A 27,479-nucleotide genomic window follows, 5' to 3' on the forward strand; every position below is an offset into this window, starting at 1 on the left:
CCAATTTAATCAGCATGGGATCTGTTTACTAATTAAATGTTGATCTAAACAGAGTGGGCGAATGACAGGCCCTAATCTGCTCAGTTTCTGCAGAGCGGACATGGACAGAGCCTGCTCTGCTTCATGGGTGGCCAGGTGTAAACAGACTCTGCTGTCTGTTTACATCCAAATGTGCTGCGATCCGTGCTTCAACTCCCTTTACACCCACAGGTCCATAGGGGTGAAAGGAAGGTCCAGTTAGGTCCGCCTGAAAAACTGACAGGCAGACCTGATCTGACACTTCATATGAAAGAGGCCTAACCTAGTCCCATATTCCTGCAGCAGGTGGTGCTCAAACCTTCTCCCTCATGCTCTGGTCTGTGGGTGGCCGTCTGCATCTTTACATACAATGCAGGGTTACTGGCCCTGCATTGTACTTCATGATGTCAGAGTGCTGCAACCACCGAAGCACCAGAGGAGCAGAAGAGGTTGTGTGTTTCCACATGTAGCACACAGGGAACCTGCAGGACCAAGGGATTAATCAAGTCAAAATCCTTTTTCTCTCTTTCTTAGTTCTTGTTTCTCCTACTGCTTAGGTAAGCCACGCGTCACAGGCCAGATCATGGCTTGCCTGGACTTTCTTAGCTTCCTCTGTGCGGAGCTCTGTGTACCATGGGGAGGCATAGGCCTTTTCTTGGTCAGCTGCCCCCCCCCCAACATTGTACAGGCTATGAGCAGTGTGATGAGGAATACACATCTTTATTTATTTTGCTGTTGTGGTGGTGTATATTGGACATTGTTGTCATCTCTACATCCTTCTAACCCCTGGTACCTTTAGCTGTTGCTTTTTTGATGCAATACTAGACATTTGTTCTGTATTACAAATACTGTATGAATTGTTATGCCTTGTGATCCAAATTACCTTCTTATGCTTTGTGCATGGTACAACTGTTTTATATGTTGCAAAACCTTAATAAACACCAATGAAGCAGAAAAATTCTTTTTTTTTTCTGTGTACCCTAGACATAAAAGAGCGTTTAACCCTTGTTAGGGGGGACCCCACTGCACAGAGTGGGCCTGAACCTGCTCTTCTCGGGTCCCCCGCTGGCAATCCTGGCTCCTCCTCTTCTTTGTGTCCCCCCATAGCAAGCAGTTTGCTATAGGGACAAACGCTGCGTGCTCACTCCCCATCTGTATGCCTACAGAGCTGCACTCACAGTGAGACTTAGGCCGGCCATACATGGGTCGAAATTCGACCGATTTTTCATCCGACAATCAGACCTAAGAATAATCGGCCAATTTTTGCTCTGTTAGTGGGTCAACAGCACTGGACGATTTTGGTGGCTCCTCGCCTTTTTGGTGATCGGGCATGTTGGAAAATTCATGAAAAACAAACCGATTGTCAACTCAATGATGGTCAAATTGTATGACCGTTTTTCTGAAAAAGAATATGCGCATGAGCTGTGACCTGGAAGGAACAGAAGTTTTGCCTGTTATATGGGGTGAACTTTATCACTTGGTCAGACGATTTTCGAAATCATTGATGGCACCATCGGATTACCACTTGAACAAATTTTTCGATTTTCAGACGAAAAATCGTTCGGAATTCAGACCATGTATAGCCTGCATTAGTGCTGCCCACCCTACTTCCTCTTCACCGCACTTGATTGACAGCAGCAATGTCAATAGCAGCATAAATGTTCACATAGGATTGCTATTGACAGGAGTTTTTGCACAGAAGCCGACGGGGCGCCACTTCCCACAGAAGCCGACGGGGCGCCACTTCCCACAGAAGCCGACGGGGCGCCACTTCCCACAGAAGCCGACGGGGCGCCACTTCTCACAGAAGCCGACGGGGCGCCACTTCCCACAGAAGCCGACGGGGCGCCACTTCCCACAGAAGCCGACGGGGCGCCACTTCCCACAGAAGCCGACGGGGCGCCACTTCCCACAGAAGCCGACGGGGCGCCACTTCCCACAGAAGCCGACGGGGCGCCACTTCCCACAGAAGCCGACGGGGCGCCACTTCCCACAGAAGCCGACGGGGCGCCACTTCCCACAGAAGTCGGCGGGGCGCCACTTCCCACAGAATTGGCGGGGCGCCACTTCCCACAGAAGCCGGCGGGGCGCCACTTCCCACAGAAGTCGACAGAAGGCAGTGTGTGTCATCCCTGGCGCCAGGATGCAATTTCTAGTCGCCATTGCGACCTGGCATCTGGGAATTGTCGAGTAAAAACATAAAACATTAAACTGCCTTCCAAGAGCCAAAAGCTTTTCCTTCTGATTACTTCCGCACTAGCCATATTAGAGGACAGTATCAACACAAACATTTTATAAAAATGACACCATTTATAATTTTTAGCACTCTCTCACAGAGACCAGTTTGTCAATTGTGTGAATCCAACATTTATCCGTAAAGAAATGACTAATCCTTCTCCAATACCTGAGAGATCCAAATGAGAGAAGCCTTGGAAAGTAACATTTATAAGATAAATTCCTTGCTGGCATTAGAAGACTGGACGTCATAGTGATTCATTGCTCATCCAGTTTAACGTGTTCATTACAAGTCTGCTCTACCCTGTTCATCCATCAGTGGGTATGCGGCACAAGGTGGAAGATACAAAGGAGCCACTGAGCTTATGAACCATGTCACGTGACAGATATTTCATATTTTTCTGTTTATTCCTAGTGCTATATGCAAACAATACAACATACAGACCTGAATCGAAGGCAGTTTAACTGAGAAATCCACATAAGAATGATTTTTTAGTTATGGGTAAAGATGTATACAGTGAACCATCACTGCCTTCTTATAGTTACAGTCTAGCAGTGCAAACCCTCCTATTCATTTCACAATAATATATAGGAAATAAGAATTCAATAGGGACAACCAGACTCCATAGCAAAGGGTGCGCAGTGGGAGGAGCCAATAACACATTGACAGAGGTCCTACAGCCACAGCACAGATACACAATGCACTATGCTGGGTAAAGTAGAAACTAGAGCCCATACTTTTTTCAGGATTAAAGAGGCCAACCCCCCCCAAACTCTATAAACATTTAAACCTGACCAGGGGGGAAATCATATCAATTACACTAACCTATTATCCTTGTTGCTTCTAGTTTCTGACATCACACATTGTAAGGAACAAGATAACTCCCTTCCACTGTGTTTGGGGTACCCGATGCTTCCGGTGGCATCCTTACCAGGCTCCCCAAATGCTCAGGAGAGCTCAGTAAAAGAAGGAAGAGGATGGGACCTTCTTCCACCACCTGTAAAAGTAATCCAGCAGCTTCTTAGCCACTAGAATTACTTTTACAGTCAAGGGAATCACTGGCCCTAAAAGATGATATCTTGTTCATCATTGCAGCAATGACCGAGATATCCCCTTACCATCCAGCCATGTACCGGTACTTCGCGTCCTCAAGTGGTTAACTGGTCTTACAGTATTTGTAGCTCAAGTGTTGGGTGAGGAACACTGCAATACAGTCAGGAAAATTTCAGGTATTACAAATCTTTAATTTTCCATGTTTATGCTGGAAACTCATTTCAGGGCTTTTTACAACACTCCCTTCTTCAGGGCTCTGGAAACTGTCTGGAAGGAATTCAGTTACGTTTTTGGCTTATCCCTCTGACCTGTATAGGTTCTCCTATGCTGTGATTTACAGCTGCACGCCAAAAATCTAATAGAGGTTCTAACACTTCCCTAGTCTCTTCAAAACTAAAAAGAAAGTTTTAACTGGCAAGAGGCTGAAATACTTACAAATGAAAATCAAACACATATCTAAATGGAAAAATATTTAAATCAACAACTTCCCTCTAATGAATGAAATTACAAATATATGCACACCATCAGGGAAATGAGTCTGCCAGAAACAGTTTATAAATGGTGAATGCTTCATGGATCTAGCATGTGAAATATATGTATGATTCTCAGTGCATGCGGTCAAACTTGGGGTGAGATTTATATCCAAGCCGTCTGTAAGAGCAGCAGCTGCAATGCAGACCAGCTGAGCTACTTGAAAAAGCATTTCCCACGGTGCACCTACTGAGTGCCTCACTTGCACAGCTTATACACTATTAATGTATAGGGCAGACAAATATTGCTAATCAGCCATTTTCTCTCATCTTTATTTGTTAAGGTGGTGAGCAGATAAGTATGAAGACAAAAAGGTATGATAATAAATCTAGTAATTTATTACTAAACACTAGAGTAGATGAAAATAGGCAATGTCAAAAGCATCATTTTATTTCCTAATAGAAAAAAAAAAAAAAATCTACTGACTTTTTTTTTGCAGTTTTATTGCTTCTTAACGAGAATCAATAATGGTTTTGGGTCAATAGTATTTTACCTTTTTTTTTTTTAAGATTTTAAAACAGATTTTCTTACATTAAAATTACATAAAATGCTATGCTTTTTAAATATACACTAACTATAGGGATGAGTCCCTTCTTTGGATCACTATAGATTTCAACTTGAGCTACTGAGCTCTGCAAACAGGCTTATTTCAGCACAGCAGATAAGGACAGACAGCTAAATATGTGAGAAGGAGTTAGAAATGCAAATAAAAACAGTATAAAAAGAAATTTTTTACATATATCTAATAAAATGAGAATATTTTTAAACTTATTTTTGGAGTCAAGAGCCCCGGAAATACAGCAAAAAACTAATTTTGTTTTTAACAGAGTAGTGTAAAAGCAGTCCATCTTTCGAAAAACATAATAATGCACAAATATTTGCAGCAAAAAATGTGCATGTATTTTTTTACATAGAGCCTGCAAAGCATTGCAACTGTAATCAGTGGATCATGGGTGCAATGCCAGGCTCCTGTAGACTCCATACTTAGTTACTGCTTTTGGTTGAAGAGCTCCAAGAAGTCCATCTGTTGCATTCAAAAGTCAAAAGTGATAGCAGCTGCAGGATAGATGAATAATTGCATGCAGAAATTGAGAGGAGACGGAGGTGGGGGTCCACTTGGCACCAAGTTACATCCTAAATACGGATGAAACATGTAATATGGTGGAGTCAGCCTTTAAGCAGATGCATTAAAATGCAGGGCTTTTGCATACTGAACCGATCTGTCTGAAGACGCAGACTGTCAAACCTACTAGAAAATGCAGACATCGCAGTATCGTGAGCCTCAGAAATTCCAAGTGATATTAAAAGCTATATTGGTTCAGCCTATAAAATGCTTTCCGTCATTTTGTTTGGATGACAGGTACTCTTTAATGTCTATTCCCTGTGCAGCACATCTGCTTCTTTGGAAAACATCATTTTTTATTAATGGGCTGCCAGCAGCTATATTCCACCTTCTATTTAACTAGTCTACCAGCGAGGGAGGGTGGGAGCCGCCACAATGGACGCTACTGATGCTAGCGGAATGTAGGAGCATGAACAGGTCTACAACATGCAGATAGAGAAGCTGGTGTGCACTGCTGACTTCCCATTAACTGCCTACTTGGTGACAGAACACACAGAGGAAGAGGAGGAGGGAAAGGCATGTGATGTGGAATAAAAATAATGATGGCAGAAGTCACAGAAAGCACACGCCATTACTGCGCCCTGCAGCTACAAAAGTCGGATTAAAGCTACAGCGCCACAACTTAAATTATGCAGAATCCCTCCAGCAGCGGAGGAACCACTACAGCACATGAATGGCATACTGAAACAGCTGAGAAGTAAAGAAACTCAACAAGTTATTTTCCAACCACAGGCTCAAATACATCACTTATTGTTGTAAACCTGCAAATGTCAAAAAGTCATTCAGGCTAGGTTCACACTACTGCGGTGCATCGCATGTGATTCGCACAGGAACCGCACCGAATTTCTGTGCAAATCACATGCGATTTGTGTTTGGTGCGATTGTATGGCTCAAATCGCACCACAACCACACCAAAAAGGTGCAGAACGCTTTTTTGGATCTGCACTACAATCGGATCACATGGGTATTCACACCTATGCGATCTGATTCTGCACATCGCACTGAGCTTTACAGACCGCTTTCAGGGTGTTGTTAACCTAACATACACACCCAGATCGGTTCACATGAACGAGGTGCGATTCTAAAGCGGTCCGGAATTCGCACAGAAAACGCTGCAAATTCTGCACCGCATCAGTTTGAACCCAGCCTAACAATATACAGTATCTAGTAGTCACTATAATAAGAACTACTAAAATAAGAAGGGGGATAAGAACCTATACAAATCAGGGAAGCTGAAATGTTTCCATATTTTTACAAAGTGTATTAACCTTATTTTATTTAAGAGGCAAATTTGTACATTTTTCATTTTTATAACTGAAATAAATTGGCATTTTATTGGCCAAAATATCAAACGTGCATGCACAAAACAGGACCAGTGTTGTAACCGTATAACAAGAAGTGCCTTCACAACAAACTTTGTGGCAGGATCACTAGATATTTTAAAGTGACACTAACATACACCGTTATTCTCCAAAATAATCCATTTACATCCACTATTTAACAGCCCTATAATCAATTGTTCATGAAGTTGTTGCTTACTGTGTTTTTTTACCTCCTTGTAACGTCTTCCATCAGCTCCCAAACCTCTTCCCCCCACCCTCCCCATCACTTCTGTTTGCTTGGAAAAAGCAGTGCATGTTAGTGCTGTTCTATGTACATATGCTCACTACATACCCACCATATAGTGGGACCATAGAGAATGTAGCCAATCTAACAATCACAAGGTGCACAGCAGCCCCAACCCCCTTCTTGGGTCCTCCACCGGAGCTAATGGCTTCCCCCCTCTTCACCAGTGCCCCAATAGCAAGAAGCTTGCTTTGGTGGCACTGGTGGGTACTCACTCCCTAGCCCCTCTCTATGCATCCCCAGTCTCTCCTCATTTGCCCGCTGCTGTGTTTCAGCCAATGAAAAGAGAGCGAGACCCGGAACAGTCAAGGTTCCGATGTTGGATCAAGAGGGGGCTCAGGTGAGTACTGCCTGTGGGGGAGGGTCATAGCAGGTTTTTTTTACCTTCATGGATAGAATGCTTAAAGAAAAAAAACCTTCAGCCTTTACAGCCAAGTTAAGGACTGGGCCTTAAAAAATTAGTCAGGGTCTATGGCCTCCCCCACTTTACAAAAGAAAAGTATTGTATTTCGGTCTGTATTGCTGTTGGAAAGTTCCCCTCACTTCCTGTCTGGTAAAATGTTGTCAGCGGGACAGGAAGTGGGAGGAAATTTCTCTAAGAGAGTCACAGATAAAAAGTAAAAACTAGTGGTGCACCTAAATGAAAATTCTGGTGCTGAAACTGAAAATTCAGGATGCACTTGGCTGAAAACCGAAACCAAAAGTTTGTAATTTCTTTTTACAATTTAATTAATGAGGCTGACAATTTTGCATTGAAGTCACTAGGGGCTGTTTTGCATTGAAGTCAATGCGGATGCAGTTGTGAATGGATGTCTATGGGAGGCGAATTTGCATTGAGGTCACTAGGAGGCGTTTTTGCATGAAAGTCTATGAGACGCGATTTGGCATTGAAGTCACTAGGGGTATTTTTACATTTTAGTCAATAGGGACGCGACTTTGCATAAAAGTCAATTAGACACGATTTTGCACTGAAATCACTAGGAGGAATTTTTGAATGAAAGTCCATAAGTTGCAACTTTGCATGTATCAGCACCATTATTGGCAAAATGCCGATAACACTATTTTCGGCCGATATATCGGTGCATCCCTAGTAAAAACCTGACCGGGGTTCTAACCCTCTCCCAATCGAACCAAAACTATAAAAAATGTTTTGGTCGAATCTACACTTTCACACATTAAAGGCAGCATTTATAACCTGGCAGATTATCTATTCTATCCAGAGGGCAGGAGGCTGGAGCTGAACTTGAAAATGTAATTTTTCACAGTTCTCATCAACTTGAGACCATAGAAAGGTTTTTCTTTAGACTTTCTGAAGAACAGTAATGGCATTTCAGGTAAAATGATCACTCATCAGTCCTTTGCATACCATTCAAAACTTCTTAGGCAGCCCACATACGAGTCCTGACATGACATGACATGGCCAGATTCCCCCATCCACACACTCAACCTGGATGGGGTAATCCTCCCTGCTGAGGTATTGTGCTCACGTAGTGGGGAGACTCCCCTGCCATCAGGATACGCTAATCAGCGTTGTAGGCTATAGTCTGCAGGGCTGATCAAACAGGTACAAATACGGCAGGGCAGTTGTACACATATCAATCAGTAGATCAACTTCTGTACAACCACAGTGCCCATAAATGGATTAAATAGGGACGAGTCGACTATCAGTGCATGCATGGTCAGCTTTAGGGGGCCCTTGTTCTAAATGAAATAAAAGCAAATAATTATGTGATCAATAAAAGCAGGCAGAATATAGGCCTTATCATCTATGGGGAGGACAAGATGAAGTCAGCCTGTGCGTCTCTAACCCAACTAAAAAGCCTGAATTCATAGAGAGGAAGCGCCGCCCCACCCCTCAGTGAGGAAATTCCTGAGATTCCCAGCTTCCAAAGGGGCCCAAATTCTGAGACTTATTGATATTCTGCTGCGATCTCGGTGTCATGGGAGCCATGCTGGAATTGTGCCAGGGGATTCAGAAAGGGGAGAACAAGGACCATTGAAAGGTATGCGGCACCCACCCCCCGCATCAAGCCTATGGTAACACTGGGCGTCTGCATAGGAGGACAAGTTTTTCCATCCACTGAAATATAGGGGACATTTATATATATATATATATATATATATATATATATATAAATGAAGTCTCATATTTTGGTGTGTTGGCTGTGATGGATTCATAATTCTGTTGAGTTCTCTCTGATGGATCTCATTTAGCAGGGAAAATGGGCTGTTTGTGGACATCAATGGGACATTAGAAGTAATGAGCCCATTAGGTGATATAACAAATTTCAACAAAGTGTCACTTTTCTCTGCAGGTGCCTTTATGCTTGATACAATAGCTAGGTGGGCAATGTACCAAAATCAGATTACTTCTGGGGCATGTCTTTTCCATTATTGTGAGAAAAAAAACGATATGTAAGCCGTCTCCTGCAGTCACACGTCTGCATGGGTTGTTGCCAGCCTAATAGAAGTGCAATCATCATTTTTTTTTTTTTTATAGTTTTGTCCCCTATGGGACAAATTACATGTTTCTAAGTGCTTTCTGTCCCTAGTTATGAGGTCCAACTTGCCTCCCTTCTCTCCTGCCATGGTCGATTCAACAGCAGCTATGAAAGACAGTGGATTCATAGATGCAGCTTGTCTCAGTTGGGAGCACTTTCCCCAGACATGCAATGGCAAGAAGAATGCAGAAGGGGGCGTGTCAGGCTCTGCACTCCTCTGGTCATTTCTGTTGTCAGATCAGCTGCTGCAGGAAATGAGGGGGGCAGGTCAGACCTCATAACCTTGGTTATGAAACATGGGACTAAATACTACATGTGCTTTGTGCCACAGGGAACCGGACTGCAAAATATCAATTAGAATAATGGATCTTCTATCTGTGGTGTATGCACACTGGAAATTATAAATACATTTTATTCTGCTTCCATCGCTCTTTCCTGGTTTAGACATTGCTTTAACCACTTGCCTACCAGGCACTTATACCCCCTTATTTACCAGGCCAATTTTCAGCTTTCAGCGCTGCCGCACTTTGTTTGACAATTGCGCGGTCATGCAACATTGTACCCATATGAAATTTTGATCATTTTTTTCTCACAAATAGAGCTTTCTTTTGGTGGTATTTAATCGCCACTGGGTGCTTTACTTTTTGCGCTATAAAAAAAAAAATGCAAAAAATTTGAAAAAAAAAAAAAAGTTTCTTTGTTTCTATTATAAAATTTTTCAAACAGGTATTTTTTCTCCTTCACTGATGTCCGTTGATGAGGCAGCACTGATGGGCACTGATAGGCGGCACTAAAGGGCACTGATAGGCAGCACTAATGAGGTGTCACGGATAGGCGGCACTAATATGCAGCACTGATAGGCGGCACTGATAGATGACACTGATGATGGGTACTGCTAGACGGCACTGACTGGCATCACTGCTGGGCACTGACTGGCGGCACTGACTGGCACAACCCCTGGGCACTGACTGGCAGCACTGCTGGGCTGCATTGGTGGGTGGGCACAGGTGGGTGGCACTGGTGGGCACAGGTAGGTGGCACTGCTGGGCACAGGTAGGTGGCACTGCAGAGTGGCACAGGTGGGTGCACTGCAGAGTGGCACAGGTGGGCGGAGCTAGTGGGCGCACTGCTGGGCACAGGTGGGCGGAACTTGCGGGTGGCACTGCTGGGCACCGATCATCAGGGCACTGATCATCAGTGCCCTGATGATCGGTGCCGATCCCCGCTCTGACAACTGCCGGTTCTCGGCAGTACTTTCCTCACGATCTGATCATTGGACACCGCTGATCACGTGGTAAAAGGCCGCTGTGATTGGCCTTTTACCACATCACGTTATCAGCTGTGTCCATAGGACACAGCGATCACGGAGATCGCCGGGTGCGCGCCCCCTGGGGCACGCAGGAGAGCGCGTTCTGGGAGGACGTCATATGACGTCCACTCAGAACTGGCCGGCCGCAGTGCAGCCGTCATTCGGCTATCTGCGGTCGGCAGGTAGTTAAAGCAGGTTTACATGCGTTTAGCCACATTTAGGCTCCACGTACATGGGACACTTATGAACGATGGAAACTGACTGCTGAAAAGCGTAGGTTAAAATAAAAAGTCTGTTTAGCTGCGTTTGCATAACGCGTTTTTGGGCATTTGCGATTAGAAGCGTTTTTTAAAGATAAGTACAGGAGAACCTCCCAAATGCCCAGAATGCACTGAAAAGTGGTAAATTATTAACTATTTCAGAGTGTTTCAGTGAAATAAAGAGAGTAAAAGCAGAGATAATAAGGTGTGCGTTGCGCATTATTATTATACAGTATTTATATAGCACCAGAAAGTTTGCTCAGCACTGTACAGATTAGTGGGGGACAGTACATGAGACAATACAGTAACAAAACAGTATACGAGGGGTTCGAGGGCCCTGCTCTTTCGAGCTTACAATCTAGGAGGGAGGGGATAGTGGTACAGGAGGAAGTGGCTGTGGGGGATGGAGTGGTGGGAGGAGTGGAGGAGATCGGCTGTTAGGTGAGGGTGGGGTAGGCTTCCCTGAAGAGATGGGTTTTCAGGGTGAGCCTAAAGGTGAGAGGGGTAGGTGACAGTCTGATGGATTGGGGTAATGAGTTCCAGAGGATGGGGGAAGTCCAATAACATTTCTTTTGTTTCCAAGGGTGGGAAAGGTGTCTGGTGGAGGGAGTCATTAAGGCCACCTGGCAGGGGGTCTTCACAAGGAATTTGAGGTGTGAATGGTCATGAACATATGTTTGGTTTCCAAGGGTGGGAGAGGTCTGAGGTGTTAATTGGTCATTACTATGTGTGACAAGCTTGGTAGGAACATCCTGTGTTCAGTGTTTTGTCCATCTGAGTACCTTGAAAACGCTTTGCATGCATTTTTCATGATAAAAAAGGCTATGAACAGCATTGGGAACTGGAAGAGTTAAAAAAAAATTTTCAAATGCGAATTGCCACGTTTACAAGCGTTTTACGTTTGAAACGCTGATAAAATCGACTCCTGAACGCAAGTTTTCTGCGTTCAAAAAAACGACTGTAAACTCAAATGCCTGTAAACGACTGTAAATGAAGATGTGTACATGGACACGTAGGAAAACATTAGGGTGAGTTCAGGGGCTGCTGAAAAAAACGCTGAACAGCTCCTAAACGTGAGTTTATCAGCTGCAGTGTACATAGGCCCTTAGAGTGCACAATCAGATCTTGGATACACAAAATTCTGAAACACAAAAAACAAACAAAAACGACGATATCTAAATGCAGCAGTGTGAATGGCTTCATTCAAGAACCATTACGTGTATTTATGCCCTCAAAATGCTTAAAAAAGCAGGTTTGACACTGCCAGCATGAATGAGACCTAAGATCCATTCAGGGATGAAGTTTCTAGTGTTCTGGAATGGACAGATCACATGACAGGACCAGTGCACCCTCACCATAGGTAAGTATACAGATCTATCCCTTTTAGGGTAGATATAATGGGGGGGGGTGCGATTTAAGTATGTATAGCATATGACGGGACGTCCGCTTTAATGGTTTACACAAAGGGCTTTTCCTGGGCACATTGTGATGAAATGTATCAATAGCAAATTTATTGAAACAAAGCTATTGTTCTCTCCTTTGGACCCGTCTGAGGCATGCCTGGCGCTACATTAATGCCTCTGTCCTGATAAGTTATCTAAAAACCACAAACCGGACGTCATCTTCCACAGAATACAACTCTCCCATAATTCATGGCGATATCTAGTGCACTTTTACAACAGCTCAGCAGCCAGAATGTCAGGTTATTCAAGTCGGGGAAACAGACATTATCAGCGGTTGTGTAGGCAGAGTCTGCAATGCTGAAGTCAATATTTGCTGATCTGACACATATGATGAGCTATGAGAGGGCTTTAAATACAAATTTTCAGAGCTGACTCAGACTGATCATTTACAATCCTTAGCTAACCCTTCATGATACAAGTCGGTTGTTCCTTCATGTGGAACTAAAGGTTTGAGTCACTTATTGCAAGAGAGCTCCTGACATCGATGCACTCGGCAATGCGTTTTGGCAGGGCACAGTAACCTCTAGAATCCACTCACACAGACCCACTGCCTTCGGCACCCACTTTAAAATGCGAGGTCACACCTTTCTTATATTGATTTAGGGATTTTTATATTGACTCAGCATTGAGGATTTGAACTTTGCGGACTTATTTTTTATGCACCACGTAATGAAGTTATATTTAGTTTTACTAAACCCAGTACCCTGCATTCACTATATCTGGTCTCCCACAGTACACACAACATGGAAGTGAAATTATTTTAGTAAATATAAACTGCTAAATACCTTTCTCATTAGTAGTACATAGTAGTCTTGTGACTTCTTTCAGTGTCCAGCAGAGCACTGGTTAATCTTGTAGGAGGAGTTTTCATTCTCCTCTGACTGTCCTATGAGGCTGCATGACCCCGGACCCGCTGTCTAGACAGTGTTGATTGGCCCTGTGCTGATCACATGCACCCTCCTGCCCCTCAAAAAAACCCCTCTCTAGCAATACACACCAAACAGATCATGTGCAAAATGTCTCCTAGGGCTCTGTATTATCAGCAGATGGATTGGGGACTGTGGAAGAAGGGAAGAATTAGAGAAGACAGGATCAAACATCCTTTTTACACAATGCAGAGGGTTAACCCCTTAGGTTCCACAGTGAGTATAACAAGCATGCTTTACTGCATATACAGACTGATTTTACTGCTGTGGGTTTAGTAACACTTTAATAACATATGCATTTCCTGTATGCTATTATTCCCAGTCAAATATGCAGCACTCTCTGCTCTCTGTCCCTACTGTACAAGGAGGCAGCAGAGAGCCATTGGCTCCTGTTGCTATCAACCACAGCCAGTCAGGAGAGCAGGGGGCTGGGCTGAGCAGTGCCTAGTGTTTCAATGGACACACTAGCTCAGGAGATAACCCCCAGGAGTGCCCCCATAGCAAGCCACCTGTTATGGGGGCACTCAGCAGGGGGAAGGCGTCATGAGCGCCTGCTGGGGACCCGAGAAGAAGAAACTCGTGGCTGCCCTGTGCAAAACCATTGCACAGAGCAGGTAAAGTATGGCATGCTTGTTATTAAAAAAAAAATTAAAAAAATGTGTTTTTATATATATATATATATATATATATATATATATCCTTTACAATCACTTTAAGGGTGTGTATGTGGGATCTGCATTGACAAACAGTGACACAGACACAGTAACTACAACAAAACACAAACACTTTAGCCAGAACATAATCAATCCGAAAAACAATTGAGAAGCTGTGTGTCATTATGAACGCAGGGGAAGCAAATCACATAAATACAAGTCTGCTACTTGCCCATACATGAGATTTAAAGTGTAACTAAAGACAAAGCTTTTTTTCCTCCATTTTGTATAGAGTAAGGGAGGGTTAAAACTCCTGTCAGATTGTTATTTCTTTTTTTTACTGGTGTCCCATCGGGAAAATTTCCCTTCACTTCCTGTTCCATAGTCACAAAAGGAAATGAGAGGAAATCCCTTCAAAAATGAGGGAATACCTGGTGGAAAGGGCGGCATAGTCGACCTGTCACTGACACAGCTACTGATATTAACCATGACAGCACTTAACACTCACTGCTGCAAGGGTATCCAGGGCCAAAGGACTAAGGACCTCTACAGCTACCATGGGACACACTTCATTGCTGGTAAGCAGCATCCTTGGCGATGTTTAAAAAAAAAAAAAAAAATTAAAATCACTCAACTTCTGCTTTAATTGCCACAAGATTAACACTCAAGTATATTTAATTAGTTCAAATGCACCACATTAGCAACCTCCCCCCCATCATTTTTTTTATTTACAGGACTCTGCAAATGAAAAAAAAAAACTACAAGTCCCATCAGCTACTGCGGCAAAGGGACTTAATGGAGCACAAGTGCTATGACACCACCACACTTTATTCCATCAGTACTTCCCCCAGTTCCATAACTGAAGGTTTGTGACTCAGTACAGACATGCGGCTTGTGGAATAGTCTGCTGGAGTCTGAGCACTGCGTCCACGATCCACTGATGATGGATGTAATGCTTTGCAGGATCCAATGCAAAAAAATAAATGCACTTTTTTTTATTATTCAGTATATGTGCATTTATTATTTTTTTCAAAAAGGTGGAGTTAGCCTCTAACTCTAGCTATCAAGTACTCTCAACGGGTCATGTATTCTGGTCTACATTTATTACCACAGCTGCTTCTTCCGAGGGAAATCCAAAAACATGACCTGCACATCAGGACTAGAGCTGACAGACACTTATATTTAAAGTCAAACTATGCGAAAAGTAAAAAATGACATGATGCATTTAGTCTCTTTTAATCCCTCCTGAACATAGCTTTATCACCTGTTGATCCTGCCAATACAGCCATCATTTTTCTGCTTTCTTTTTACAAAAGTGACAATACTTTGCATTCAGCAGTGCAAATACACAGCAGCATTGTCACCCATGCACAGGGTAGTAAGGATGGTCATACATGGATCAGTTTTTTTATCAGCCAGTGCATTGATCAGATAAACAAATTGATTGTATTCCCCCATCCACAGAAGCGAGGTGGATGCAGGGATCTTCCCTGCTGTGCCATTGTATTCTGACAATGGGAATTCATACAAAAACTTGCCAAAATGCCTGCTTATGAGAGGATAGCCATTAGATCGACCTCTCATGAATGGGAATGGAGATTGATGGATTGAAATTCACCCAGTCTCTACTGAAGTGGACAAATTTTTATCATTCTATTGGCAGTTTAAAGTAACTGTAAATGTTCAGGTTTTAATTTTTTTTAAAATAACAAACATGGTATACTTATCTGCCCAGATCCTCCTCTTCTTGCATCCCCTGATGGCACTCCAGGCCTCGTCTCCCTGCTGAGTGCGCCCCCCCCAAGCAAGCTGCTTCCTCTGGGGACACTGGTGTGTGCTCGCTCCAGAGCCGCCTGTGTGTGTCTGAGATGCACACAGCGCGGCTCGGCCCCGCCCCCTCCTCACTGGCTGTGATGAACAGCAGAGGTAGCCAATGGCCCACACTGGTGTGTCTCAGCCAGTGAGGAAGCAGAGAGCCAGGAAAGCTTCTGCTCTCATGCACATCTCTGGATCGGAATCATGCTCAGGTGAGAAGAAAGGGGGGGCTGATTATGGAGCTGCACACCTTCAGCCTTTTAGAACCACATTACATTTTAGATGGATGTGTAGTTTTTGGGTTCATTCACATCAGCGAATATGCCTGTACAGTGTGAAGAGCCATTTGTTCCTGTGTTCAGAGCAGCATGGATCTGTGCAGAGGCAGCCTACTTCTGTCAATGGAGATGGAGCGCATGTACCAATTCACCAACAGATCCAATTTTGACAGCTATGCAGTGTGTCTGTGAACCCGTCCCTGCATACATGTCAAAATCGGAGCTGTGGGCGAGTTCGTGCATGCATTCCATCTCCATTGACAAAAACAGGCTGCAAAGCTTCATACTGCTGCAAAGGGAAAAATAAACAGGATTTTCAAACTGTATGGGCCAGTTGTCCCTTGTAACCGAGCCCATGAACAGAAAACTTAAACGTCTCCAGCAAAAACTTTTAAGCAATTACAGCAACAGGTTTTTTTCTCTTTTGGAGAAAAAAAAAAAAAAAAAAAAGATTTAAACCTCAGAATTAAAAGAGAACTGTTGTAAGCTTCCAGATTTGATGTCTTGACAGTTCCATTGGGAGCACAAGCAACTGTGACAGTTATTCACGGCATGTCTTGAATGTAACAGTTTTGGAAATTGATGGATTTATTTAACAAAACTTATGCAAACATTAAAAAAGAACTTCAGTTTAAACATTACATTCTCTGTATGGCAGAGTTATTAAAATCTTGATCTAAAACCGACTAATAATTTAGTTTTCATATTTGAAGTTGGGAGGGTTGTTTATTTGCAATCTAATCTCCAGAACCAGACGATCAAAAATGATTTCTGTGCCAGGATAACCCCACCCATATTTGAGGTTTATATAGTTGCTGGAAGGTTGATTCGAATTCAGCCTTTTAATACTATTTGGGGATTCTAAAGGTAACAGATCACCAAAAAAAATTACATTTATCTTTATTTTTAAAGAGCATTTAAAGAGTAACTCCCGTTTTGCTAAGAAAAAAAACATTCCTCTCTAGGTCATCAATGTACATTGCAAGGATTTTAACACATTTTGTCGCAGATTCCTACTATTTGTTATTCTGAAGAAATAGCTGTTTGTTTGTCTGTGTCCATGTGCAAAGTGAATGTGAATGGGAGTGATTTTCTTATTAAATGGCTGCTGTACCTGCAGGGTTCTGATGCTGAAAGTGGCGTCCTTTTAGACATGTTTCCCTTTGGGAGTATCTCACCGAAAAAACATTTTTTTTGCAGGGGATGCCAAAAAACTGGCATACCATAGTGCAGACATCTGGGAAAATCAGTTAGCCAATCACACGAGTAGGAAATTACATATCTGGGGGGTGTTCTGTACACAATTTGTGTACAGAACGCCTCCAGGTAGCCATATTGAACTGCATTTAGAAAATGACAGCACTGCACCTTGAAAAGGAAAGATAATTTTTAATAAAATTCAAATACAATATGACTTGTGTCGCAATTGTATTCACTATATATTTTTTTATTTGCGATTGTTTTTCCACACAAAAGTGGAGTTACCCTTTTAAACCCAACCACTAAAAAACTCACAATATCATCAACATTTATTCATTTACAAAAGTAATTTTGAATCTTTATCAACCTACAGATTTCTTGCCATGAAGATCCTTGTTATAAAGTGTCAATCTTTCAACTGTCTTCCAACTAGTCTACATTCATTCTGTCACATGCATTTCATTGTCCCCTATAATGTTGGGCATACACAGCTTGACGTTCGCCCAATTCCCACCGACCTGGCAGGAATTCAAGCTGCAAGTGGCCCTGTTGGCACCAATGGCTCAACAAACTTTGATCTAAACATGGAAGGAGTTGGGCAGATTCTTGGCTAAACAAAAACTGCTTCTGATCAGATGAACTCACTACTCAGGTATTATACCAACCACGGGATCAGCGTCTATCAGAACACAATAGTCAGAAGGGAACGTTGCCCCATCCACACACACTGGTGCGCATGGCTATCCCAGCAGTAGACTCAGCAGCAGGCCATGGCCGATTGGGATTGAAAACTACTGTGGGTAGATTACACAGGATTGTGGACTCTCCCATTGTGACAGCACTGGTGCTTGGTTTACCAAAACAGCCTGGGTATATAATAAGCAACTATAGGCCCTAATGGACATTCACCTACTTTTTTTTTCAGCACAGCATTTTAAAGTGGTTGTCCAGGCAGAGGTTTTTTTTTACCTTCATGCATTCTCTGCATTAAGGTACAAAAAAAAAAAAAGCCTGCAAGGAAGGAGTGGGGGCCGGGGACAGGCCACACTGTGTGAGTCAATGGACACACACAGCACGATTTGGGATCGAGCCCCCACTAGAGCCTCCATAACAAGCCACTTGCTATGGGGGCACTCAGCAAGGGGATGGAGCCAGGAGCACCAGCAGCGTATACCAAGGATCCGAGGATCGGAGCTGCTTTGTTCAAAACTTTCTACAAAGCAGTTAAGTATATGACAATTTTATTATTTAAAAAAAAAAAAAAAAAATTATATATAATATATATATATATATATATACACACACATATATATATATATATATATACACACACAATCACTTTAAGCTGTGGTCAGCTGACATGCACATACAATATAAAGGGCTCTGCAACCGGAACCCCAAAGTGCTGAATAAACATGCACAGATGAGAACAGAGCTACTGACTATAGCAGTGGAGACTTCCTCTACATTTTATGTGCAGTTTCTTTATGTACATTTAAAAATGGAAGATTGTGAACTGGTCCTAGGGTCCAGCACTTGGCACACAAGGCCTGTGCATGCACATTACTCATGTAATGAAGTAGATAGAGAGAGATGAGTCATCCTGCGCCTCTATACAAGGTGATGTGAGCAGCACAGCAAAAAAGATGTTGACAGGCTCCAGTAGTTCATTCATATGGTAATGAAGGTCTAGATGACTCAATTATGATCGGAGGTCCATTCACCTGGCACTTTGGAGGTTCCTGTGTGCAATCAGAGGTCTACATCATTCAAGTCACTCTGAGTGATCAGCATCCCCCTTACAGCATTTCTACGGTGAAAGGAGCGATGTGTCAGGATGACAATGTCTCATCCATGCAGCAAGACAAGGCAACAAATACCTGGAGCACCAATAAATAGGAATGAATCCGAATATAATGGGAGTCTACAAGAACTTCTGTCTCACCAAGTTTGATATTTTGATTAAACCTAATAAAATAAAGCACATGCAGAATACTGCTTTTGATTTGTTTAAGTAGAACTGTGGTTAATAAAAAAAAAAAAAAAAAAAAAAAAAGGACATTTATGATGCAGTTTATCAATAGAATTAAAGTACTATAGGCAAAAACTTTTTTTTCCCATTTTGGATAGAGTTAGAACCTCTGTCAGATTTTTTTTAAGCATCTGTGTCCCAATTTGAAGATTTCCCTTCACTTCCTGTCCCAGTCAAACCAGAAGTGAGAGGAAATCCCAGCAATTTAAAGTGTTACTAAACCCAGGACCCTGCATTCACTATATCTGGTCTCCCACAGTGCACACAACATGGAAATGCAATTATTTTAGTAACTATAAACAGCTAAATACCTTTTCCCATCAGTAGTATATAGTAGTCTTGTGACTTCTATCAGTGTCCAGATAAGCACTGGTTAAAGCTTGTAAGAGGAGTTTTCATTCTCCCATGATTTTCCTATGAGGCTGCATGACCCCTGACCCTCTGTCTGGACAGCGCTGATCACATGCACTCTCCCAAGGAAAAAATATACATGCCAAACTGAGCATGTGCAGCTTTCCTCCAAGGCTCTGTTCTTTTGGCAGATGGATTAGGGACAGAAGAAGGGGAGAATCAGAGAAGACAGGATCAAACCTTTTCTACACAATGCAGAAGATTAACCCCTTACTTTCCACAATGAGTGTAACAAGCATGCTTTACTGCATATACAGACATTTTACTGTTGTGGGTTTAGCAACACTTTAATGCCTCCTTCCCAAGCTGCACATTCTCATCTTTCTTTTACTCACGCTTTACACCAATTAAAATATATGTAAACCCTCATCTTGTAAAACAACCAATTCAGTTTAAAATGGAAATGAAAAGCAAACCATTTGTGTATAGATCTAAAAAAAATATTATAAATACCTTTTTTTACATGTCCAGAAAATGGAAATGCAATTATTTTAGTAAAATATAAACTGCTCAATACTTTTTCTTGTCAGCAGTATATACCAGTCTTGTGACTTCTATCAGTGTCCGGATGAGCACTGGTTAAAGTTAAGAGTTTTCATTCTCCCTTAATTGTTTTACGAGGCTGCATGACCCCTGATCCTCTGTCTGGACAGCGCTGATTGGCCCTGTGCTGATCACATACACTCTTCCAAGGAAACAAGTACACAAAAATGAGCATGCGCATCTTGCCTCCAAGGCTCTGTTCTTTCAGTAGATGGATTGGGGACAGAAGAAGAAGAGGAGGATCAGAGAAGACAGATTCAAACATCCTTTTTACACAACCCCTTAGGTTCCACAGTGAGTATAACAAGCATGCTTTACTGCATATACAGACTGATTTTACTGTTGTGGGTTTAGTAACATTTAAAGGGAATCTCTGAGACCTTGAGGTCTCCAGAACTAGTGTCCACATTGGAAGATTTCTACTGGGGACAACCCAAAATTTGGGATTTTCTTTTACTTTCATTTCAATGATAATGGTAAACAGGACAAATTAGATGAATCTCCCTAATGGGGGCACATACAGCAATAAAAGCTTACAGGGGCTCTAATTGCTCTATACGCTATCCAAAGTTTTGCCTTTAGTTATACTTTAACAGAGAAGCTTTTGTTTATTTCCCCTCGAATCCCCCATAGCATGCCGCCAGTAGATTATCTATCTGCTGTAGCAGGCCCAGTCTGTCCAGTAAAAACTTCAGTTCAAAGACTTGGGACAAACTGTATAAAGGCCTCATTGTCGCTGGCGTACCGATCCATACACCCCTGTGGGAAGCACAGGTATTCCAGGCAGCCGGATCAATAAAATGACAGGCTGCCTGCCGTGAAAGTTCAAAGCATGGATCAGAGAGTTTTCTGATCTGTGTATGGGACCTGCACAGATGTGAGCTTCAAGATGTGCTTTGAGATCTGTCCAGCCAGGTGCCTGTCATTGAATTGAACATACTGCCTGCACAGGGCTCCATGGGATACCTGTGCATCCTACAGGGGTATATGAATTGGTACGCCAGTGTCAATGAGGCCTTCATAGAGTTTGACCCAAGTCCTTGAACTGACATTTTTGCATCCCACACAGGTGAAAATGGCCCTTAGCACAGATGTACAGATCGATATTCCTATGTGAAAGAGGCCTTTAAACAGTCAGCATTAAAGCATATGGTATAAATCTGATTTTTAAAATCGAAATAGTGTTTAAATGCTTAAAGCATGTCTAAAGGCTATTTGTTTATTAATATAACAAGCAGCGCATACCTGCTATATGGAGGCAGAAACATAAAAACTGCGGTGTTAAAGCAGAGCTCGAGGCAGCTGAAAACAGATATGAGGTATATAGAAGAGCTGTTTTACCGGACAAAGGATTTGTATTTCAGCACATCCAGTCCTGAGATTTACAAAGCTCTGCCACACAGATTAGCCTGTCTGGCAGAGGAAGGGACCTGATTTTTATCTGCTGCAGTTTCTCTTTCACTTACAGGTCTCCTCGTCACCCTGTGATCGGGCAGTGACAGAAGCAGCATCGCACCAATGAGTCTAGCTATCTGTTGCTCCCTGTGCTTGTCATTCCTTCTGTCTGAGCTGTGCTGTACAGTAGCTTGCAAGAGGCTGATACAAAGTAAAACGTAGGCACTTGTATGGATTTAATTGTTTTAAATTACTATTGCTGCCTTCACGTGAAGCTAGCTAAAAGTAGGAGACAGCAATAAAAACCTGACAGAGGCTTTGGCCTATGATCAGCCATCACTCTTATCTAAACTCACTGTGACAATTATTCTCCCGCCAAGATGAATACAGGTAGTATGGAGGACTTAATGTACTACAATTTGTCTCTATTATGCTGCACTTGCTGACGGTCACATTTTTAAATTAATTTGTTCTGTAGAAAAAAATTCAATAAAAAACTATTGAAAGAAAAACCTGACAGGAGGTTCTAATTCTTCCCTCACACCAAGAAACAAATGCAAGTAGAACATGACCTCTAAGCAACCTAATAGTAGCACATGCAGGACATACAAAAGAAAAAAACCACAAAAGGGCGCACTCTCCTCGTGCTTTACCATGGTTACAAATGAATTTATTAAAAACGTGACAAATAGATACTTGCAAAATGAATGTAAAAATCGAACATGAAGCCAAATGGGTCAATGTCACACACAACTGAAGTCCTGTGATGATGGTGCCCGGTGTGAAAAACTGACGCGTTTCGGGAGTTGAACTCCCTTTTTCAAGGCTCAAAGATGGTCCAATCGTATAGCCTCAACATGTTTCATGGACTTGATCCACTTGCTCAGGAGCCATCACAATATATATTTATAAATAATGATCTGTGAGAAGCCTCAGGAGGAGACGACTGGACCATCTTTGAGCTTTGAAAAAGGGAGTCCAACTCCTGAAAAGCGTCAGCTTTTCCCACCGGCACCATCATCACAGGACTCCAGTTATGTGACACTGACCCATTTGTCTTCATGTTCGTTTTTTACATTCGTTTTGTGAGTATCCATTTGTCATGTTTTTAATAAATTCATTTGTAACCATGGTAATGCACAAGGAGAGTGTGCCCTTTTGTGTCTTTCTTTTGCTAGCATCAATACTCCTCCATCTTTAGAGGGCTGCACCTCAACAAGTGACAGTTATCGTTTTATATATGGAGCATGAAGATTGGAGCGCTGGTGTTTGTTTCATTTGGATGCAGGACATACAGTATATAGCTAATAAAGCTGGCCTGCCTTCCCATGGCCAGCAGTGATTTTCTGTTTTTATTACTCCCAGCGGATATTTAAATCCTACACAAGCAGAGTGGGAAAGCCGGGTTATTAGTTGAACGGGAAATGAGTCTTTTTAAAGTAAATGCATAGATATCACAGGAAGCAAGAGGAGATCTCTTCAAAGTCAGAACAGGTTTCCCCACTGGAAGATTTTCATTATCACTCATCCCTTTGACAACTCAAGAATTTTGGATTTCTCATTACCTTCTGTACCAGAGACAACTGTCTAGGACCAATATAGAGGGTGACTCCCCCCAGTAAAAGCCCAGCAAAAAATGTTCTAACCCTTCCACATTAATTCCAAAGCTGAAAAAAAATGTGGGTATACATGCACTTTAAAAGATCTTGTTTAATATACATTGTGAAAGGGATCCGATTAACATGATCTGACTATATACAGACAACCACAATGTTGTGCCTTGCTGATCTCATCTCACTGCAAGTCTACAACCAGACATTGAGCAAGCCTAACAGACACTTTGTAGATTGCTGTGAACCACTTTAGACCAGCCTTTCTCAAACAGGGTTCCTCTGAAGGTTGCTAGGGGTACCTTGAGCATGACAGATTGATCTCCCACCTACAATGACTACCAATGTAAGGGGTCACTTCTACACTTAAAAACAGGGACTTTTCCCCTCTGATGGCCAAGATCAGGGGAGCCTTTCCTCCCACCGACCACCAAAGTCAGGGGGGAGCTTTTCCCCCGCTGACTGCCAAGAAAAACAAGCCACCCCCCCCCCCTGTTGACCGCCAAAGTCAGGGGAGCCATTCCCCCCCTGTTGACCGCCAAAGTCAGGGGAGCCATTCCCCCCCTGTTGACCGCCAAAGTCAGGGGAGCCATTCCCCCCCTGTTGAACGCCAAAGTCAGGGGAGCCATTCCCCCCCTGTTGAACGCCAAAGTCAGGGGAGCCATTCCCCCCCTGTTGAACGCCAAAGTCAGGGGAGCCATTCCCCCCCTGTTGAACGCCAAAGTCAGGGGAGCCATTCCCCCCCTGTTGAACGCCAAAGTCAGGGGAGCCTTCCGCCCCTGTTGACCGCCAAAGTCAGGGGAGCCTTCCGCCCCTGTTGACCGCCAAAGTCAGGGGAGCCTTTGCCCCTGTTGACAGCCAAAGTCAGGGGAGCCTTTGCCCCTGTTGACCGCCAAAGTCAGGGGAGCCTTTGCCCCTGTTGACCGCCAAAGTCAGGGGAGCCTTTGCCCCTGTTGACCGCCAACGTCAGGGGAGCCTTTGCCCCTGTTGACCGCCAACGTCAGGAGAGCCTTTGCCCCTGTTGACCGCCAACGTCAGGAGAGCCTTTGCCCCTGTTGACCGCCAACGTCAGGAGAGCCTTTGCCCCTGTTGACCGCCAAAGTCAGGAGAGCCTTTGCCCCTGTTGACCGCCAACGTCAGGAGAGCCTTTGCCCCTGTTGACCGCCAACGTCAGGAGAGCCTTTGCCCCTGTTGACCGCCAACGTCAGGAGAGCCTTTGCCCCTGTTGACCGCCAACGTCAGGAGAGCCTTTGCCCCTGTTGACCGCCAAAGTCAGGGGAGCCTTTCCCCCTGTTGACCGCCAAAGTCAGAGGAGCCTTTCCCCCTGTTGACCCCCAATGTGAAGTCATGATGTTGATATCTGTCCTATTAGTTCTTGTAAAGTCGGAATTTTAATGCAAGAATAGTGGAATTAGATCTTTAGAAGATGTGTGATGTTCAGCTTTCTAGGAAAAACTGTGAGAGAAAGACATTTATTTCAGGTAGATATACATACATATTACATTCACTTCCGTCCCTAACCCTCAAGGGGTGTACAATCTAAGGTCCCTAATTCACATTCATACATACACATACTAGGGCCAATTTAGACAGGGGCCAATTAACCTACCAGCATGTCTTTGGAGTGTGGGATGAAACTGGAATACCAGGAGGAAACCCACACAGCCACAGGGAGATACTGTATACTACCCCTCGCCTCCAAGAAAAGTGAAAGACTTTTTTACAAGGCAGTCCTGGTGTTTACAAGTTGACAAGTACATAGTTACCTGTGATTAGGAGTCAGTTGTGACCTAATAAATGGAACTACTGAAGCTGGAAACCATAACTCAAGGGTCCATAATACTAAACAGAGTAGATCTCTTAAATGGCCAATAAACAGAAATTACTAGTTTAGATAAGGCTGAATTCACACTAGTGAGAGTGTATAAATATGGGAAAAATTGCTCAGTTTTGATGCATTCTTCTGCAGATTTTTTTTAAAGCTGGATACCGAACACATTGCTAATTATAGAGTTAAATGATATGAAAGATTTTACCTACTAAAGAAATTGATTTTTGGACTGTTCAATCCTGAAATTTACAAACCCCCACCAGACAGCAGAACCTAGTTCCTGGATGCTCTGCTGCAGAGAAATCCCAATTTCAGTTTGGGCAATAGATTTAAAGAGAACTTTCGTCTTTGGATGCACGCTGGTAGCACAGCGGTGGTTCCAGGTTCAGTTTGAGATCTCGGTTGTTTTATACAGACGGAAGTGTATTACTTTTTACCATTGGGCTTAATAAATTTTATTATACCATGAGAGGCTCTTCCCCCTTCTTTTAATGGTCCTGCTGTACATTTCCCAGTGCCACAAGGGGATCTTAAAAGAACATTGCAATACTGATACTACTGGTGGAGGACCCAACGTGAGGTGAAACCTTATATATATATATATATATATATATATATATATATACACACATACACACACACATACACGAGCCTAGTTTGACTTTTTTGTTTCATGAAAGAAGACAACACCATCCGGTGAGTGCGAATTCAAGAATAACTAAAGGCAATTTTTTATTTATTTTTGGATAGAGTGGAGATGGATTAGAACACCTATTATGTTTTTATTGATGTCAATTTGCCCTGTTTAGCATTATCAATGAAAATAAAAGAAAATCCCACGTTTTGGGTTGTCCCCAAAAAGTAATAGTGGGGAAATCTTCCAATGGAGACACTAGTTCTCTTGACCTGGGGGTTTCCAAGGGAGTTTCTTAATTTGCTGGGGTTTCTTCTCATTTTTGTGTTGGCTATGGGACAGAAAGTGAAGGGGCAAAGATGGCTACAAAAAAAAAAAAAAAAATCAGACGGGTTATAATCCTCCCTTACTCTACCCAAAATGAAATTTCAAAAATGTTGCCTCTAGTTCTACTTTAAATGCACAGAGGAGTGGAAGGCACACAATGTATTCAGAGGATGTGTGAACTGGATAATTAAGTTGACACAGAGCACTTATGTCATGTGGACTTATTGTTTAAATAACTGACAGTTAAGTCTTTAATATTTTTTTTAAAGTTGCACATTTATTTATTGATTAGAAGAGCTGTCCTTCCTTATATCTAAGAGATATGTTTGTTCTTTTTGAGACACATTGAAGATGCCGGAACAAGGCAGAGAAGACGGCCAGTGAAACCAGCAGTGGTGAGGACACTGTTGGACCGAGGGACAGGTGACTGTATTTTAAAAGTCAGCACCTACAGTTTGTTGCTGCTGACTTATTTTTTTCAGGTGGAACTCCACTTTAAGGCTAATTTTACACATTTTGTTTTCAGTAGCGCGGGTGCTTGTATACTATTTATATGTGAAGAGAGGTCTGCTTATTTATGGATGGCCCAATTTCTAAACTAAAAAAAAAAAAAAAAAAAAAAAGCTGTAGAGGAACAAAAAAGTTAGCTAACGTACCTACCTTTCCCTTTAAGGCCTCGTTTAGACGAACGGTCGGAAGGCAGCAAAAATGTGTGGTTGAGCCGCAATTTTGCTGCCTGCTAACCACCCCCCCTTAAGCTGCAACAGGCAGCAGACAGGGATGTTTTCATGCAGTTGACCCGACACGACAAGTATTGTTCAGTGGGCAAGCAAATGGGGAAGCACCACACATGCCCTGCAACCGTGTACAATGCACGTGAGTACAGAGCAATTGCCGGCACAAATTGGGTTAAAACAGGCGATGAGAAGGCCACATTTTTGCTGCCAGCTAACCGCCCACCTTTAAGCTGCAACAGGCAGCAGAAAGGGATGTTTTTATGCAGTTGACCTGGCCTGACACGTATTGTTCAGGGGGGAGAGGCTTCCTTGATTTTGGCAGTCAATGGGGGGGCTCCCTTGACTTTGGCAGTCAACGGAGGGGAAAGGCTCCCCTGATTTTGGCAGTCAGTGGGGAAAAGCTCCCCCCTGACTTTGGCAGTCAGCAGAGGGGGGGGGGGGGGGTTGGCTCCCGACTTTGGTGGTTAGCCGGGGGGGGTGGGATGTGGCTCCCATGACTTTGGTGGTCAGCCGAGGGGAAAGGCTCCCCTGACTTTGGCGATGGGGGGGGGGGGGATTTGGGGAAGGCTCCCCCTGACCTTGGCAGTCGGCGGGGAAAAGTCCCTGTTATCAGTGTAGAAGGGACCCCTTACATTGGTAGTCAATGTAGGTGGGAGATCAATCTGTCATTGCTCACTACTCAAGGTACCCCTAGCAACCTTCAGAGGAACCCTGGTTGAGAAAGGCTGTTATTTAAAGGTAGAACTAAAGGTCAACATTTGTTTCATTTGGGTAGAGTAAGAGGGTTAAAAGCCCTGTCATTTGTGCTACCTGTGTTACATTTGGGAGATGTTATTTAATTTCCTTCCCACAGCTAAAACAGGAAGTGAGAGGAAATCCCTCCAAAGTGAGCAAAATACCTGGAAGTCACCAGGATTCACCAAGACTAGTGTCCCCATTGGAAGATATCCCCACTATTCCTGTTCTG

At 43.1% G+C, this 27,479-nt stretch overlaps 1 protein-coding gene across 2 annotated transcripts in view; it reads right to left on the bottom strand.

Annotated features, from left to right (window-relative positions):
* The window catches only part of OXSR1 (oxidative stress responsive kinase 1), a 162,980-nt gene that overhangs the window by 129,625 nt on the left and 5,876 nt on the right, over positions 1–27,479 (bottom strand). The gene's annotated exons all lie outside the window — the stretch shown is intronic.

This window comes from Staurois parvus, unplaced genomic scaffold (genome assembly GCF_062004578.1).
Source record: "Staurois parvus isolate SC_StPar_1 unplaced genomic scaffold, SC_StPar_1.0 ptg000136l, whole genome shotgun sequence".
In the NCBI taxonomy this organism is placed as follows: Eukaryota; Metazoa; Chordata; class Amphibia; order Anura; family Ranidae; genus Staurois; species Staurois parvus.